Raw genomic sequence first — 5182 nt, forward strand, 5'->3', positions numbered from 1 at the left:
AAGATCCTGTGTGGGAATCAATGGAAATAAAGACTTAATGACTGAAGTTCACGCTCCAAGACTGAACTCACCTCAAAACGTTGGCTGTCCAAGCATCTGTGTGCCTCAGGCCCCTCCCCAGAAAGTCAGGACTTGGGAGTTGATGTTCAGCCCAGCGATGATTGCCACAAACACCAACGATGGGAGCTACAGGGGAGTGGCAGCCAGGGGACCTGGGATAGTGGAGAATCGCCAACATTCACCTTTCCTCATTATCCCACTGAAAGTGATTTTGTCCGTGGCCAATTGATATACTTGGGCCTGGGCTTTTCCCAATTATTTTAAACTGCTCCATGAGTTTCTTAACCATCTCTGGGTTAAAATCACATGCAATGGTTTCCAAAGAGGTGATTCATGCAGAACTGAAGTTTAACCTCCAGAAACATTGAACCATCTCAATTAGGAGTGTGTGGAGGCCACTAAGCCCCTGTTCCACTATTTAACAAGATTATGGCTGATCAGATTATGGCCCATTTCTGCTTACCTTTGATAACCTTTCACTTGCACACTTATCCAGAATCTATCCCTTGTCTTGCAAAATATTCAAAGACTGTCCTTCTATCACCTTTTAAGGGAGAGAATTCTAAAGACTCAGCCCTCTGTGAGAAAAGAATTCCCACCTTTGTCATAAATGGGTGATCCCGTATTTTTGAACAGTGGCCCCTAGTTCGAGACCACGCTGGAGTTGTTGGGGTGGGGTGAGGGCAGAAGAACCAAGAGATTAATCATTGGGCCAAAACAAAAAGCACTTTCTTTCAACACTTCATTAAAAGGGCAGAGTAGGGGGAAATAAAGGATCTTGGAAAAAACACTCAGGAACAATCCAGTAAAGAACATGTTTGCTTTCTAATAGGTTACAAGAAGGTATCATACTACAATGTCAGACAACCAATTTGAGAGAGAGTAACAGCAGAGCAGTTGGCAGAAGACAGTCCACATGATGAAAACTCCAGTTCACTTCCCTGCTGCTGCCAGGGCTGGCAACTCTTTGTTACACACTGACCATGTCAATGCAATCATTACTTCAATAAAGCTTTGCCTTTTCACCAATCTTTTCTCACAATGTTCACCTCCTACACCAAATGGACTGCAAACAATTCAACAAGGAGGCTCACTATCACCTCCTCCAGGACAAACAGGGAAGGGCAATCGATGCTTGCTTCACCTAGTGGTAGTCCCATAAGTGAGTAATGTTTTAATAAAGTGGACAGGCAGAAGGCTGGAAGAACACAGCAAGTCAGGCAGCATCAGAAGGTGCAGAAGTCAATGTTTCACGACACCCAAAATGTCGAAGGGTTACACCCGAAACTTTGACTTCTGCACCTCCTGATGCTGTCTGGCTTGCTGTGTTCTTCCAGCCTCCTGCCTATCTACTTTGGATTCCAGGATCTGCTGGGTTTTTTTGTCTCTTAATAAAGGAAAAGCAGATGTTGGCAAATTAGAATTGAGGACAGGAAATGGTGGAAGAGGAAAGAAACTCATCAGGTCAGGCAGCCTATATGGATAGAGAGGTTCCTGAAGAAGGGCTTATGCCCGAAACGTCGATTCTCCTGTTCCCTGACTGCTGCCTGACCTGCTGCGCTTTTCCAGCAACACGTTTTCAGCTCTGATCTCCAGCATCTGCAGACCTCACTTTCTCCTCCTATATGGATAGAGAAACAGAGCTAATGGTCAGTGACCTTTCATCAGAACTGGGATAGGTTACAGATGGAGTGAGTGGGACAAGACAAAAGAGAGATATGCGAGAGAGAGAAAGAGACTGAATGAATGAAGAATTACTTTTACATGTGTTATGCTCCCAGATCACATTATTGCTCAACAAATCAGATCCCAGAGTGAAATCTGGCTTGGTAGATTGTACTTTTTAAAAAATATTTGGTCTTTAACAAGCATTTTGGTGATTTACTGAAACACAAACATGCAATGCTGCAGGTTCAGGTTTAACAATAAAACTGAAGCTTATGAAACAATTGGTTGATGCTCTTCCTACATTAAGTAACTAGATTTCCAAAATATTTCATCAACTGTATTGAGAGATCAGGTGCTCCTGGAAGGTGCTGTACACATACCCTGCCTTTCTTTGTTAGAGCCGCCACAGTCCATGGATTGTAGATTTGCCTGTGATGACATTAGGGGTGGAATTCCCTGTTTCTGACTCAGGGATCAAAGGAACAGGGATAGGGGAGGAATAGCAGATCCGGTCCTCACTAAGCAGCAATTATCAACTTCAAATGTGGAGCAAACACAGAAGCTGTACAAACCAACTGCAACGTAGAATCAGTACCCCTTACAATATGGAAGCAGACTACTGTACTTTATTTACTGAGTCCACACAAACACCCAAACAGCATCCCACCTATATCCCAACCTCCATTTTATCCGTGACCCTGCAATTCGCATTGTTAACCAACCTAGCTTGCATCTCCCTGGATACAATGGGCAATTTAGCATGGCCAGTCCACCTAACTTGCACGTCTTTGGACAGTGGGAGGAAACCCCCCTGAAACAGGGAGAATGTACAAACTCCGCACAGGCAGTCGCCCCAGGGTGGAATCGAACTCAGGTCCCTATCGCTGTGAGCCACCGTGCCATCCTAATTGGATCCTAAAATCATCAAGGGAACGGATAGGCTAGCAGAGTGGGCAGACAGTGGCAGATGGAGTTTAATACGTGGAGTATGAGATGATGCAGCTGAAAATGTGTTGCTGGAAAAGCGCAGTAGGTCAGGCAGCATCCAAGGAGCAGGAGAATCGACGTTTCGGGCATGAGCCCTTCTTCAGGAAGCCCTTCTTCTCATGCCCGAAACGTCGATTCCCCTGCTCCTTGGATGCTGCCTGACCTGCTGCCTTTTTCCAGCAACACATTTTCAGCTCTGATCTCCAGCATCTGCAGTCCTCACTTTCTCCTATGAGATGATGCATAAAGGACTATGCAGGGAAGAGGGATCAGAGGGTCCATGTGCATAAGTCTGAAGGCAGCAGCAGAAGTTAGTTAGTATTAAGGTCAGCCGTGATCTTATTGAATGGCAGAGCAGGATCGAAGGGCCAGACGGCCTGTTCCTGTTCCTAGTTCTTATTACAATGAGTCAACAATTTGATACATGCTAGCATGTTTGATTAATTACATAGAAACCACAAGCCTGAAAGAGTCCATTCAGCTCAATGTTCATGTTTGTCCTTAACATGAGCAATATTTGGATCCAATGCACCTGCTTTGTTCCCATATCCACTTTCCTCAAACACCTTCTCTCAGAGTTTTGGGGTTGTACTGATAACGTCACTGATCCATAATTCAAATCCCACCACAGCAGCTGGTGGAACTGAAAGCCAGTCATCAGTTGTTGTAAAAGACCATCTGGTTCACTAATGCCCTTTAGGGAGGGAAGTCTCCTGCCCTTACCCAATCTGGTCAAGGGTTTGAGCTTTCGGGGGATGCTGAATAAGTTGGGGCTGTTTTCCCTGGAGCGGCGGAGGCTGAGGGGTGACCTTATAGAGGTTTATAAAATCATGAGGGGCATGGATAGGGAGAACAGTTAAGGTATTTTTTTCCTGGGCAGGAAAAAGTCCAAACCGAGAGGGGCTTAGGTTTAAGGTGAGAGGGGAAAGGACCTGAGGGGTAATGTTTCTCACGCAGAAGGTGGTGCATGTATGGAACAAGCTGCCAGAGGAAGTGGTGGAGACTGGTACAATTACAACATTTAAAAGGCATCTGGATGGGTATATGATTAGGAAGAGTTTAGAGGGATATGGGCCAAATGCTGGCAAAAGTGGGGCGAGGTCAGTTTGGGATGTCTGGTCAGCACAGACAAATTGGAACTAAGTATCTATTTCCATGCTGTAGGGATTCTATGCAACTCCAGGAGATAGTGAGGACTGCAGATGCTGGAGAGTCAGAGTCGATAAAGTGTGGCGCTGGAAAAAGCACAGCAGGTCAGACAGCTGCCAAGGTATTCCTGATGAAGAGCTTATGCCTGAAACTTCAACTCTCCTGCTCCTCAGATGCTGCCTGACCTGCTGTGCTTTTTCCAGCACCACATTCCTGACTCTATGTGACTCCAGATCCACAGACCCTTAACTGCCTTCTGAAAATGGCCAAACAATTCATGGGCAATTAGGAATAGGCAGCAAATGCTGCCCTTGCCATCCATGCCTACAGCGTGTACAAGTAAAAATATGTTTTATTGTTCGCATGGTTTTTGCATGAATCACAAAATCCAGCAGTGAGGTTATCTCAGCTACAGTTTGTTTCCAACTATTTGTATTTCCTGACATCAGGCAACACCCCAAAAAACCTGTGCCCTTTTTATAGGACAACATCCAAACTACACAGAATTTTCAAATGTGGTCTTATTAACTTTTGAGACACATCCACTGTTATAGTTTAAGCTTTACACTGTGTACTAACTGCCTAGTGCGGGATCTCAGGGACTGCTGTCTCTCAATCTCTGAATATAATCACTGACTCGCCTGCACTATGTATCGGTCATTCCCACGTGAAACTGAGAGATCATCCTTTCAAAGGTCTGTCAACTTGTTTTAAAAGCATCTGCACACTTTCTATAAAGCAGTCACGTGGTGCATTGGATGCAGTCCCTGACTCCATTCATGACATTGGGAAACAAATGCCAATTTGTCAATCGCACACCAGCGGCAGGTATTAAGGGAGGGAGAAATTCCGAGTCAACTACATGTTGGATGGAAATTGGAAACTGCAGTAGTGGAGGCTATCATGTCATTATCCATAGCTCCAGGCCATAACATGAGAGGGAAGGTGGGTGTTGGAAAGACTGTAATACACAATGCAGTATGCACACAAGGTACACTCAGCAGTGGATACAAAAAAGCCAGTTCTCCAACACAGAGGGCAGATCACACAGAGTATAATTCACTCTCATGGTATAACCCACCCTCTCACTCAAAATGTAACTCCCACAGTGTAATTCAGTATAAATCATTAAGTGACTGATTCACACAGTGTACTTCACACAGACACACGGGGTAATTTACTCTCAGTGAAACTCACACAGAAACACACAGGTAATTCACTCTCAGTGTAACTCACACACACAGACACACGGTGTAATTCACTCTCAGTGTAACTCACACACACAGACACACGGGGTAATTCACTCTCAGTGTAACTC

The sequence above is a fragment of the Chiloscyllium plagiosum genome, chromosome 19 (assembly GCF_004010195.1).
Source record: "Chiloscyllium plagiosum isolate BGI_BamShark_2017 chromosome 19, ASM401019v2, whole genome shotgun sequence".
Classification (NCBI taxonomy): domain Eukaryota; kingdom Metazoa; phylum Chordata; class Chondrichthyes; order Orectolobiformes; family Hemiscylliidae; genus Chiloscyllium; species Chiloscyllium plagiosum.